This window comes from Sus scrofa, chromosome 4 (genome assembly GCF_054392235.1).
Source record: "Sus scrofa isolate SSC_HxYL_T2T_F1_AM1 chromosome 4, Sscrofa_HxYL_maternal_Yorkshire_Landrace_v2.0, whole genome shotgun sequence".
Classification (NCBI taxonomy): domain Eukaryota; kingdom Metazoa; phylum Chordata; class Mammalia; order Artiodactyla; family Suidae; genus Sus; species Sus scrofa.
In genome coordinates, this window is record NC_139386.1 from 122,370,701 (window position 1) to 122,385,098 (window position 14,398).

Sequence of the window (14,398 nt, forward strand, 5' to 3'; positions counted from 1 at the left end):
TGTATATATACCACATCTTCCGAATCCAATCCTCTGTCGATGGACATTTGGATTGTTTCCATGTCCTGGCTATTGTGAATAGTGCTGCAATGAACATGCGGGTGCATGTGTCTCTTTTAAGTAGAGTTTTGTCCGGATAGATGCCCAAGAGTGGGATTGTGGGGTCATGTAGAAGTTCTATGTATAGATTTCTAAGGTATCTCCAAACTGTTCTCCATAGTGGCTGTACCAGTTTACATTCCCACCAACAGTGCAGGAGGGTTCCCTTTTCTCCACACCCCCTCCAGCACTTGTTATTTGTGGATTTATTAATGATGGCCATTCTGACTGGTGTGAGGTGATATCTCATGGTAGTTTTGATTTGCATTTCTGTTATAATCAGTGATGTTGAGCATTTTTTCATGTGTTTGTTGGCCATCTGTATATCTTCTTTGGAGAACTGTCTATTCAGGTCTTTTGCCCATTTTTCCATTGATTGATTGGCTTTTTTGCTGTTGGGTTGTATAAGTTGTTTATATATTCTAGAGATTAAGCCCTTGTCGGTTGCATCATTTGAAACTATTTTCTCCCATTCTGTAAGTTATCTTTTTGTTTTCTTTTTGGTTTCCTTTGCTGTGCAAAAGCTTTTCAGTTTGATGAGGTCCCACGGGTTTATTTTTGCTCTAATTTCTATTGCTTTGGGAGACTGACCTGAGAAAATATTCATGATGTTGATGTCAGAGAGTGTTTTGCCTATGTTTTCTTCTAGGAGTTTGATGGTGTCCTGTTGTATATTTAAGTCTGAAAGTGTTTTCTAAACCATCAATTTAAAAAAAAAAATTTGACCAGTATGGTACAGAGAAAACTGAATTCCCTTTCTATTGTAACAATATTTTAAAATTCTCTCCGATGTAGAGGAGATTGAAGGTAGGGTAGGCAAAGATGTGAGGGAAAAAGTATTACAAAATGTTTGACAATTAATAAAAATAGCTATTTTTATGATTTCATGTTTCTGTTAGCTTTTTTAAATTAGCAATTTGTCATAGTATAATTTTATTTTAATCAAGATGTAGACAATTTTTAAATGATGTAATTTCTATAAAGATTAATTTAAGAAATAATCCATGCCCTCATTCCTGTTCCCCCGGGGTCCCTCCATTTATTTCTTTCACTTTTCCTTTGTGGATTTGCTTCTGTACTTTCTAGTACTGTGCTAATGTTGATTTTGGGGTTTTTTTTCAACTTTCTAATTATGTGTTGACTTTATCCTTTGAATATTAGGGTTTAGTTCTCCCAAACACACTGCTCTCTCAACCTTCCCCCATTGTGTTCTGTCCTCCAAACATAGATCAAATATTAATTTTTATATTATTGTGATTCTGCAAATTTTATTCATAGTCTAGTCATGTACATGCTATGATGTATTGACTTTCATGTATACCTTTCTCCCTAAACTTAACTATTGTCATGTTCTTCATGTGCTGAGTTTCTTATATGATTACCATGAATTCACTTCTGCACACCCAGGGCACTCACGTGTGTGAGAAAATCCATCAGATTCCTGGGGCCATCACTCCTGAGTTGTCTGTTTGCTCTCGTCCCAGGTTTCCTCTCCTGGGTTATTATTCTGTACGTCTCTCTGTTTGAGGCTTCCATTCCTGGCTTTTTTTTTTTTTTTAATGCTTATTAGGGCTGCACCCGCAGCATATGGAGGCTTCCAGGCTAGGGATTGAATTAGAGCTGCAGCTGCCAGCCTACACCACAGCCACAGCAATGCCATATCCAAGCTTCATCTGTGACCTACACTATGGCTCATGGCAACACCGGATCCTTAACCCACTGAGTGAAGCCAGGGATAGAACCTGCATCCTCATGGATCCTAGTTAGTTTCGTTTCTGCTGCACCACGACGGGAACTCCTCCTTCATTCTTTACCCCTTTGTATTGATGGAGCACAACTTCCAGGACTTTCCTGGTTAAGGGTATATGGGGGATAAAATCCTTGAGAAGTCAAATACATAAAGATGCCTTTATCCTGTCTTAGCTCTTTAATTAGATCTTGGCTGAGTGTAAAATTCTAGACTGAAAGTTATTTTCCTTATTAATAGGCATCATTCCATTGTCTTCTGGCATCCAGTGTTGCTGTTAAGAATTGTGATACCATCCTCACTCCCTATCCTTTGTGTGCAAGCTGTCTTTTTTTTTTTTTTTTTTTTTTTTTTGGTCTTTTTGCCTTTTCCAGGGCTGTTCCCGTGGCATATGGAGGTTCCCAGGCTAGGGGTCGAATTGGAGCTGCAGCCACCGGCCTACACAAGAGCCACTGCAATGCAGGATCTGAGCCTCGTCTTTGACCTACACCACAGGTCACAGCAGTGCCTGATCATTAACCCACTGAGCAAGGGCAGGGATCGAACCCGCAACCTCATGGTTCCTAGTCGGATTCGTTAACCACTGCGCCACGACGGGAACTCCTGCAAGCTGTCTTTATTGCTTTTTCCCGTCCCACTCCACAGGGCCTTCTCACACTCCCCCAGTAAGGGTGGCGCTCCGCTGCCTCCAGCTGAACCTAATGGACCTTTGTAAGCAGAATGAGGTACAAATGATGCTGAGTGGTTCCCAAGCCTCGGTCATAAAAAGGGACATGGCTTCCTTCCAGTGCTTGCTCTTTCTTGCCATTAGCACTCATACCATGATGTTTACACTACAGGGAAAGAGATAAGAGGTAGAAATGACCTAGATGCCATTTGACCCGTTAAGATTTTATTTTTTTATTTTATTTTATTTTATTTTTTTGTCTTTTGTCTTTTTGTTGTTGTTGTTGTTGTTGCTATTTCTTGGGGCCGCTCCCGCGGCATATGGAGGTTCCCAGGCTAGGGGCTGAATCGGAGCTGTAGCCACTGGCCTACGCCAGAGCCACAGCAACGCGGGATCCGAGCCGCGTCTGCAACCTACACCACAGCTCCCGGCAACGCCGGATCGTTAACCCACTGAGCAAGGGCAGGGACCGAACCCGCAACCTCATGGTTCCTAGTCGGATTCGTTAACCACTGCGCCACGATGGGAACTCCACATTAAGATTTTAGAAGCATATAGGCGCACACACACACACACACACACACACACACACGACCATGGGAGCACCCTGTGCGTGAGCTGGGCTTGCTAACTGGTGGACATTGCTGCAAGATGATCTGGCCGATCCATTTCTTTTTTTTTTTTTTTTTTTGAATGAATTTTATTACCTTTTTAGTTGTACAACGCTCACCACAACCCAATTTTATAGCATTTCCATCCCAAATCCCCAGTGCATTCCCCCACCCCACCCCCAACCTGTCTCCTTTGGAAAGCCTAAGTTTCTCAAAGCCTGTGAGTCAGTATCTATTCTGCAAAGAAGTTCATTGTGTCCTTTTTTTTAGATTCCACATATATAAGTGATAGCATAAGATGTTGGTATCTCACTGTCTGATTAACTTCAATTAGCATGATAATTTCTAGGTCCATCCATGTTGCTGCAAAGGCTGGCCGAGCCATTTCAGTGGGGAGCCCCTGTCAGTAGCTTTAGGTTTTTTCTTCTGAGATAAACCTGTATCCAGAGAAAAAGTCATTCTCTCTCTTTCCCAGAATATATAAACTTGCAGGTTGCAGCATCCTGGGAGAACAGGGAGAGAATGGAGCTGGGTATCTCACCGTGCAGCACACAGACGTCCACTTAACCCTCCCGTTTTTACTGTAGTGTTCCAAGGCCAGTCATCCTATTCACCCTCTCTACCCACAGCTTCTGCCCCAGTGGCAAAGAGACAGTCACGCTGACTGCGCAGGGCTAGGAAAGCTCATGGTAGGGCAGGAGGAGAGGATGAGGAGAAATCTGACTTTCTTTTTTTTTTAAGTTTTTTTTTTTTCAGCTTCTTATTTTTTTTAAATTTTAATACAAGTGATACATTTATGTGTGTATGTATAATATACCATATAACCTAGGTAATATATATAGGTTTTTAACACACATGTAGGTTTTTAATTTTTTTATTATAGTTGATTATACACACATATATTGATGTGCCAGAGCCTACCTGCTTTTAAAGCAGACTTTCTGTTTTCTTTTTTTCTTTTTGGACTGTGCCCACGGCATGTGGATGTTTCCCGAGCCAGGGATTGAATCCACACCACAGCCGTGACTTGAGCCGCTGCAGTGACCATGCTGGATCCTTAATCTGCTGAGCCACCCGGGAACTCCCAGACTCTATGTTCTCATCTTGACTTTCAACCCCACTTTCGGAGATACCTAAAATCCCCAATTCTGGTCATCGCCGGGGTTTTGTAGAGCAACTCAGCTTGTTTGGGGGCTTCCCCGATGGCAGCTTTAGTTTTCAGTTTTCTTCATTGTATTACGTAAACCAGCATACATCCTCTGCTTTTCAGTTTCCAGAATTTTGTTGCTGTCATTGCTTGTCTTTTCTTTGTTTATTTATGAAAAAAAAAAAAAGAAAGCCATTACTATTATGTCAGTGAAATGTAGGAGTGGAAGAGGGAAGTGAAAGCGTTCAATGTACCGTCTCTGAAGAGAGGTCATTTCCATTTTCTCTAAACCCAGGCAGTCTGGCTTCTGCCTCTGCCCTTCCTCCGAGCTTTCCCTTTCTAAGGACACAAATGACCCTTTAACTGACAGAGACAAAGGCGTCTCGTGAATCCTCACTTAGAGGAACTTACTCTAACATTTGGCACAAGGGCCTCCCCCGGCCCCTTGTCGAAACTCTCCATTCTGCTCTTCTGCAGCTCTGCTCTCTCTCATCCCCTTCTGACTCAGATTTTGCTCTTTTCCAGCGCTCTTAACGGGCTTCTCCTTTCTGGCTCACACCTTAAACATCCTAATCTCAATTATAGGAAATCATTACATAACCAGTTTTATGTTCCAGGCACGGTACTAAATAAGCATTGTCTATGGAATAGGTTTATTCCCTCAATGACTCCCTAAGTGAGGTACTATTAAACAGCCCAACTTACAGATGAAGAAACTGAGGCACAGGAAGCTTAGGTCACGTGTCCAAAGTCTCAGCATTCCCCCCCCCCATCCAATTGCTTCTTCAAATGCTCCATTCTTGATCTTCCCTCTGACCGTTTACACATTCTTAGCTTTTCTCATCTCCTTCTAGGGTTTTATCTATCACACACAGGCAGACAACTCCAAACTGCACATCTCTAGTTCCCCCTTTCTCCTAAACTCCAGACTCAATTTCCAGATATTATTTGCATGGCTCACACCTGCCTCAAGATCAAAATATCCCGAGTCCAGCCAGGTCATTTCCACCATCCTCCTCAGAAAAACTCAACCTGCTCTCTGTTACGTGTATCAGTTAATGGTGATCACGGACCTCATCAGACAAGATACGACATCCAGAGTCCATTCTGACTGCCCCCTTTCTCACCCACTTTGGGAAATTTGCCATGGAGGCTGCGGTCCTCTGAAGGGGCTTCTGATTCATTTTGTCATCTTCCTTTCACTGCCGTTGTCAGGTCCTTACCCCCTATTTACAACAACTTTCTCCTCACTGGCCTCTCCACTCTCAGAGTTGCTTTTTTGCTTTTTTTCTTCTTATGGATGAACCTGAGGCATATGGAGGTTCCCAGGCTAGGGGTCGAATGGGAGCTGCAGCCGCTGACCTACCCCACAGGCATGGCAACGCCAGATCCAAGGTACATCTGCAAACTACACCACAGCTCACAGCAACACTGGATCCTTAATCCACGGAGCAAGACCAGGGATTGAACCTGCATCCTCACCAATACTATGCCAGTTCTTAACTCGATGAGCCACAGCGGAAACTCCCCAAAGTAGCTTTTCTAAATCCCTAGGATCTCTTTGTTCTGCTTATTGAGGGTGGACAGGTAGTCTCTATGAGAGGGAAGGGTTCCTTACATACTAAAGGATAACAGTATCCCTTAAAGAAACATCTCACGTGTGTGTCTACAGATTTTATCGATAAGCACATTCCAGGAGAAACTAAAAGCTGTTATATTCCGAACCATTGCTGAATAAGTACCAGGCAGAAACTAAGCTAAAGCAACCCTGGAGTTAGGGGGATAAAAAATGGACCTTCATTTCTTTAATTGACAATGAATAACTGAGCACCTACTGTGACCCAACAGACATTCTTTTAGGAACAGGAATTAGAGACTTGAAAAAGACAGATAAGATCCCTGATACCATGGAGTTTATACTCCTGTGAAGACTAGTAGTAAAGAAGTAAACAAGTAAGTGAATGAGAAGATATCAGAATTCAATGAGTACAGGAGTTCCCGTTGTGGCTCTGCGGTAATGAACCTTACTAATATCCATGAGGACACAGGTTCAATTCCTGGCCTTGTTCAGTGGGTTAAGAATCCAGTGTTGCCATGAGCTGTGGTGTAGGCTGGCAGCTGTGGCTCTGATTTGACCCCTAGTCTGAGAACTTCCATATGCTGTGGGAGCATATGTAAAAAAAAAAAAAAAAAAGCAAAAAAAAAAAACAAAAAAACAAAAAACAACAACAACAAAAAACAAGAACAGAATTCAATGAGTGCAATGCTGGGCTTGAAGGCAGGATAATGTAGCTTGAGCTGGTGCTTTGGGTGGCCAGGCTTGACCTTTCTGAGTAGCTGGCACTGGATACCAGTGCACCACGACAGGCTCAGGGCTCCCCGGCATGGCCTCTGGAAGGCCTGAGGAGAGCTCTGCCCTGACAGCAAGAGGGCCGATGAGGGCAGCTAGGAAGTAGGCACCAGGAGACCTATCCCGGGGCCTCACTCAGTGGCCCAAAGCACATCTTGCCCCTGTCTGGGCCTCTAAGGTCCTTTCAGCCCCTAGCACTCCATCGCTTGCCTTCTTGGCTCCTAGGTCCCCCAAAGCAATCCTCTACCCCCGGCACCCTCTTTTCCTCTAATTTTGAACTTCAGTTGCAGGCCCTGGCCAGCCCTCTGCTCCGTCTACATGGAACCTTGTTTGGCCAGTGGTGGGGATTGCAGCAGGCAGTCAGAGCACAGAGTGGCAAATGCTGGGAGCAGCTCTGGGCCACCATGTGACTGGTGGGTGCCTTAACACTACAAAGTCTGGAGGATCTGGAGGGCCCTGGAACCTCACAGAAGCCCCTCTAACATCCAATACGACCACCTTCTCCAGAGGGAAATTTTGTAAGTAATCTGCCCGGTTGAAGGATTACACATCTGTAAAGTCACATGTTTGCCAAACACAAGTATTCAAGATGAGTTTTTAAAAATAAAGAATGGAAAAAAATAAAAATGACTCTCTCTATATAAATTATATAAATGAATTCATATATAAATGATATCTATGAATTTAATATAAATGTATAAGTAATTTCGCAGTGGATAAAAATTTCAGAAGGATGTTTACTTCCTAGAAACTAAATCAAAGAAGTTGTGGGCTTTGAAAATTCACTTAATAGATGATTTTTCTCTGGAATCATTTCTCCAGCTATTTCAGAAACAAAATGAAGGCAGATCCGCCAATAAATTTTACGTTATGTAACTCTGTTTTTAAAGTTTCCAAATTTGCCTTACAGGCTTGAAATTAGCTGTCTCTCACATGTGTGTTTTCTTCTTTTCACAGGCCGCAAAAAGATCCATTTATTCACATAAATTGCAAAGGTAATTAAGGACACTCGGGGCTGTGATTTTCTCTCCCAAAGGTGCACTGCCGAGATAAAACACAAAGAGCAGCTTGCTCTGCCTTGCCCTGCGGTCCAGGCCATGCGGAGGGAAAAACAGTATTGCTGCCCCACTGGGTGTTTAAGGAGCTTGAACAGAATCGCGTGTACATAAATATGCGTTTTAAGTTGATAAGACATCTAAAGGCATTCTAATCTCACAACTCCGGCTGGCAAATTGAAGGTATGATTAGGCTTTTAAGTCAAGTTCACAACTTTTGTTTGTTCTTCCCAACTACGGAGGAAGCAGGGATTGTCAACTTCATTTTACAGGCCAGGGAAAATGCCTAAGCAGGAAAGTAAGTTGCCCAAGGTCTTCCTGAGAGGCTAGAGCAGATGAGAAATGACAGGCTCCTGGCTCCTTATCGTCAACGCTTGAAAAATAGCTCAAATGCAAATGTCGAAGGGATAAAGGAAGGAAGAAAGAAATGAAAAGAGAGAGAAAAAGAGAAATACTCAGGTATTTGTTTTTCTGTATTGCTTACTTATTTGCTTAGTGTCTGACCCTTCTACTGGAATGGAAGTTCAATGAAGACCAACATTGTATCAATCTCTTTTGCTGCCATATAGTATATGTTGGTACCTAGCCCAGTGCCCCAGTGCCTTGTACATAGAGATGCTCAATAAATGTTGATGGTGCGTGAATAAATGAATTACAAGTGCCTCAAATTCATCTTGAATTATGTCAAATGGACTGGACCATTGGAAAGCAGATAGATCATCAATCAGAGGGCTCTTCTGATTTTTTATTTTGGTTTCCAATTACAGAGATATGGAGCTATTGCTCCATGAAAAGACATGCAGGAACGTAAAATGCATATTACTAAGCCAAAGAAGCCAACCGGAAAAGGCAACATAACCGTATAATTCCAATTCCAGTTTCCACTCTGGAAAGTTATGGAACCAGTCCAAAGATCAGTGGTTGTCAGGGATTAGGGGTGGTGGGTGGGGTGGGCAGGCAGAGCACAGAGGATTTGTTTAATCAGTGAAATTCTTCTGTATGATACTATATTGATGACCACATATCATTCATTACACATTTGTCCAAACCCACAAAATGTGCAACATCGAAAGTGAACCCTAAGGAAAATGCTGGACCATGAGTGATAACCATGTGTCAATGTAGGTTTAGCAATTGTAACAAACGTAGCATTCTGGTGGGTAGTGGGATGTTGACAATGGGGAAGGCTGTGTCTGTGGAGGGAGAGGGTTTGTGGGCAATCTCTGGACCTTCCACTGAATTTTGCTCTAACATATATAGTCTATTAAATTTTTTTTTGGTCTTTTGTCTTTTTTAGGGCCACACCCATGGCATATAGAGGTTCCCAGGCTAGGGGTCGAATCAGAGCTGTAGCCACCAGCCTACACCACAGCCTACACCACAGCCTATGCCACAGCCATATAAGATCTGAGCTGCATCTGCAGCCTACACCACAGCCCACGGCAACTCTGGATCCCCAACCCACTGAGCAAGGCCAGGGAATGAATCCACATCCTCATGAATACTAGTCCGGTTCTCTAACCACTGAGCCATGACAGGAACTCCTAACTTTTTTTTTTTTTTTTTTTTTTTTTTTGGTCTTTTTGCCATTTCTTGGGCAGCTCCCGCAGCATATGGAGGTTTCCAGGCTAGGGGTTGAATCAGAGCTGTAGCCACCAGCCTAACACCAGGGACCCAGCAACATGGGATCCGAGCCGCGTCTGCAACCTACACCACAGCTCACGGCAATGCCGGATCCTTAACCCACTGAGCAAGGCCAGGGATCGAACCCGCAACCTCGAGGTTCCTAGTCAGATTCGTTAACTGCTGCTCCACGACAGGAACTCCCCCTTTCTTTTAGTTGAAGAATTTCAGAGTCACTACATGTTGCCTCTGTCTATGGATCATGCTCCAAGAGACATTAACTTCAGTGTTTCCTTGTTCCGTTTTTTCAACTGCACTGAAGGAGAAGAACTCACGGTTACATGGGGGTAGCCCAAGTTTTTGTCTATACATTTCAAGTCAAACCATCTTAATTATACTCTTCCATTTTTAGAAAAATCTGCCCAGTAAGTTTTGCAAGATGATGTAAACTTTATTTACATACATTACAAATAATACAATCCCTGCAAATTTGTTAATGTCAGCATTGGTAAAAGCACATTAATCCTTGCTACCTGGAAAAGGCTGGATTAGGAGTTCTTGTTGTGTCTCAGTGGGTTAAGAACCTGACATAGTGTTGGTGAGGATGTGGGTTTATCCCTGGCCTTGCTCAGTGGGTTAAGGATCCTGTGTTGCCGTGAGGTGTGGTGTAGGGCACAGATGCAGCTTGGATTCAGCTTCTAGCCCGGGAACTTCCATATGCCTCAGGTGCAGCCTTGAGAGAGAGAGAAAGAAGGCCGAATGAAATCAGTGAGACACCTAAATTAGAAAATATTTTTAAAATGAGAAATTCCCATTGTGGCTCAGGGGAAACAAACCTGACTGGTATTCGTGAAGATGCGGGTTCAATCCCTGACCCCGCTCAGTGGGTTAAGGATCTGGCGTTGCTGCGAGCTGTGGTGTAGGTGACAGATGCCGTGTAGATCCCGAGCTGCTGTGGCTGTGGTGTAGACCGGCTGGGGCAGCTCCGATTTGACCCCTAGCCTGAGAACTTCTGTGTGCCCCAGTTATGGCCCTAAAAAGCAAAAATAAATAAAGTAAATAAATACATTCAGCGTTAAATCCTTCAAAATTCCCTGAATTATAAGAATGAGGGTAATGAGGAGGCGGCCTTAACCGAATGAAAGGAATGGGTCGAAACCAGCTCTTATACAAGCGAGGTAAACAAACGTGTCTCGAGAGCTTAAGGGATCTTAACAAGTTTACTCAGAGCCCTTAAGTATTGTTTAGACTCAAAGTCTGTCTCACAAGGTCTCTGCCCTCAGTCCATCCTAATTCTTCGCTACTGCATTGTTGGTAATTTCTAAATGCTCTTTTCTCTTTTCGGTGGCAGGAGAGAAGTTGATAATTGAACAGAGAGACAAAAGAGTAAACAGATAACCTGACTTGTATCCGTTCCCACAATGCAGTCAAGGATTTCCAAACACTGGAGTTTTCTCTCTATCATTAAATTTGAATTGCTGAAAACAGCAGAACTCTGGAAGGTTATGTGGTAATTACCTTCGTGGGGTCCTGCTTGTTCAAAAGAAGAGTATACCTCTATAAGTACTGTGAGTACTTATTTTATTATATATGTATACATTCTACATACCGTAAGTATGTGTATATACATACTTAGATAAAAATATACTACTTTAAGTAATAAAAGGGAAAATAATGAAAACTTGCTATTTAGATACACTAGAAATTGAGTGCTAATTCCTCAAATCTAGGCCTTTGCATTTGCTGTTCTTTCTGGAATGTTCTTATTATCCTCAAACAGCTCCCATTCTCACTTCATTATAGATCTTAGATCAAAGGTCATCTCATCAGAGCAGCTGGCCCTGACCCCTGTATGAAAATGCATAATCCTCTCTATACTCCATCTCCTTACACCTGCTTAATTTTTCTTTATAGTACTTAAATTGACACCCAACCCATGATTTATTTATTTTTTGTTTGTCTTCTCCCACCAGAGTATAAACTCCAGATGTGAACTCTTTTGTTGGTGGCCCAGAAGAGTCTCTGTGACAGCAGTTGCTCAAATGTTTGTTGAGTGAATAAATGATCCCCCCAAAAAATAGTGATTTTCTTTCTCCTAAAACACCAAATGGCATTTTTTAAAAAAGAAAGTGAATATCCTCTGATTTGGGGAAAAAAAAAAAAAAAGAATTCTCATGAAAGAAATATGTTTTATATATTAATCCAGGACACAAACATCCAATACTGCATACATGCCAACACCAAGGATGTACAATCTCTGGCCATCGTGTGCTCATAATCTGGTAGGGACGACTGGGAAATAAATACATACTGTCCAGCAGAGTAAGTCTTGTTATCAGTGTGTGGTTCTGTGTCCTCAGCTGAGCTTTCCTTCTTAGGTACCCAGGCCCTGAGACTGTTCCTTCTTGCAGAGACTACTGGGAAAAACTGTGTACCTGAGCCTGAGCTGTCTGAAACTTGGCCTCAAATCACTGAAACCTCTGCAGGGTTGGAAACAGAGCTGGGAAAAAACTCATTTCAAAACTGCAAGCAATTTTCTGGAGAATCTGACACTCATACACATTCGAGTCAGGTGTTTCTTTCATTCTTGAAAAACCATCAAAATGGGCCCTTCAGATATGCAAATGAGAGGCTGAAAATGCAAATGAGGAGAAGTCACTTTTGAGACACTGTGCCATCAGAGAGAGAGACTTCTATTGCGATAAAGTAAAAACAAAGAAAAATAATCTGTTTAGTGTCTCCAGCTGAATATCTCAGACATCTCAGACTCAACATAACTACAGTAAAACTCTTGGTATCTCCTTCCAAACCCCACCCTGGGCTCCACAGCCACCCCCAGCTCACTCTTATCTTCTAGTTCTTGATAAGTAGTATCACTAGTCACCCAGGGTCCTCTTTGATTGTTCCTTTCTTTTACCAGCAGATCCAATCCCTTACCAGTTGGGTCATTCTGTCACCAAAACACATTCGAATCTGTCCACTTCTCTCTTGTTCCCCTGTCACTCGTGTGTCTGAGCTGTTATCACTTCTCATTAGTTTACTGCAGAGCCTTCTTGAGCTTCCATTCCTGTTCATCTCTAGACCATTCTCCACTGAGGAATGAGAAGGGGCTTCTTCTTTTGTCTGCACCTTAGGGATTCCATTTTTTTTTTTTTTAATTAGTAAACTTTAGTTTTTAGAGGAGGTTTAAATTCACTGCAAAACTGAGTGAGTGGAACAAAGTGTTCCCCTATATATCTCATCCCTGCACACACACAACCTCCCCCACTATCACCATCTTCTGCCAGAATGGGACATTTGTTACAATTTAACAAACCAGCATTGACACATCACAATCACTCAATGCCTTGTTTACATTAAGATCTGCTCTTGGTGTTGTACATTCTATGGTTTTAACAAACATATTAAGATCTCTCTACCATTATAGTGTCATTTAGATTAGTCATACTGTCCTAAAAACCCCCTACGCTCCCCCTAGTCATCACTCCCTCCCTACTCACCCCTGACAACCACTATTCTTTTGACTGTAGCTTTGCCTTTCCCAGAATGTCATACAATTGGCATCACACAGTATGTAGCTTTTTTCAGACTGGCTGCTTTTACTGAGCAATCTGAATTTTAGGTTCTGCCATGTCTCTTAATGGCTGGACAGCTCATTTGTTTGAAGCACTGAATACTATTCCATTGTTCAGATAGAATTATTTATCCATTCACCATCTGAGGGACATCCTGGTTGCTTCTAAGTTTTAGCAATTATAAACAAAGCCACTTTGGACGTGTGTGTGCCGATTTGTGTGTGGACATAACAATTCATTTGGATAAGCACCAAGGAGCATAATTTTTGGAGCACATGTAAAAGTATGTTTAGTTTTGTAAGAAAGCACCCAACTGCCTTCCAAAATGTCGTTTTTGCATTTCCACCAGCAGTTCCTATGGCTTCACATCCTTATCAGCATTTGATGTTGTCAATGTCTTGGATTTTGGTCACTCTAATAGCCGGTACAGTCGTATCTCACTATTGTTTTGATTTGTAATTCCCTAGTGATATATGATGTTAAGTATCTTTTCACATGCTTACTTGCCCTCTGTATGTCTTTTCTGGTGAGGTGTCTGTTCAGGTCTCTGGCCTTTTTTTTAATTGAGTGGTTCATTTTCTTATCTTTGATTTTTGAGAGTTCCTTGTATATTTGGGGTACTAATCCTTTATCAGATTTGTCTTTTGAAAATATTTTCTCCTAGTTTGTGGCTTATTTCTCATATCCTTGACAACGCCAATTTTTTAATTTTAATGTTTATCAGTGTTTTGTCCAGCTTACCAGTGTTTTCTCTTGTAGTGTAGTATTGCATCTAAAAAGTTATTGCTATACCAAAGTTCATCTAGACTTATAGTTTCAAACTTAACATTTAGGTCTGTGATCCATTTTGAGTTACCTGTTGTGAAGGGAGTAGGGTCTGAGTCATTATTTTGCATGTTGATGTCTGGTTGTTCCAACACCATGTATTGTAAAGATTGTCTTTGCTCCATTATGCTGCCTTTACTGCTCTGCCAAATATCAGTGGATTGAATTTATGCAGGCCTATTTCTGGGCTCTCCGTTCTACTCCATTGATCCATTTGTCTTTTCTTTTGCTGGTACCACACTATCTTGCTTACTATAGCTTTACGGTGAGTCTTAAAGTTGAACCATGTTATTCCTCCAACAGAAGGAGTTTTTAATAATAACTTGATTGTGTTTTAAAAACAAATCCTTCAAAGGCTTATTCTAGTCCCCAGAATGAAATCCAATGTTTGACAAAGCTTCCGAGACCCTCTGCCATTCTCTCCGTTTCTTCTCTACGTGTGCCAGGGCCTTCACACATGCTGTTTTTGTTGCAAGACCTATTCTTTCCAACCCTGCCATCACCCCCACCCCTCCTCCCTCCCGCCAGGCTAACTCCTTCTTTCCATCCTTCAGGTACCAGCTTAAAATCACTGTTGGGGGGAGGTCTTCTTTGACCCTCCTGACTGGGTCAAGCCCCCACGTTACTTGTTGGAATTGCACTTGTATTTTCTTTTCTTTTTTTTTTTTTTTATTTAGCACAATCGGTTAAGCCACAATC

General features: G+C 42.2%; 1 long non-coding RNA gene across 2 annotated transcripts; it reads right to left on the bottom strand.

The window, feature by feature from the left end:
- Positions 1-3,982: 3,982 nt before the first annotated feature.
- On the bottom strand, positions 3,983-12,505 carry LOC102163888 (uncharacterized). 2 transcript variants are annotated; one of them, XR_014843149.1, is made up of 3 exons: positions 12,237-12,505; positions 10,136-10,332; positions 3,983-4,430 (listed from the first exon to the last, which is right to left on the bottom strand). It is a non-coding gene; the product is annotated as an uncharacterized LOC102163888 (long non-coding RNA). The 2 variants fall into 2 exon arrangements; XR_014843150.1 differs by lacking the exon at positions 3,983-4,430 and adding an exon at positions 9,730-10,032.
- Between the last annotated feature and the right edge of the window lie 1,893 nt (positions 12,506-14,398).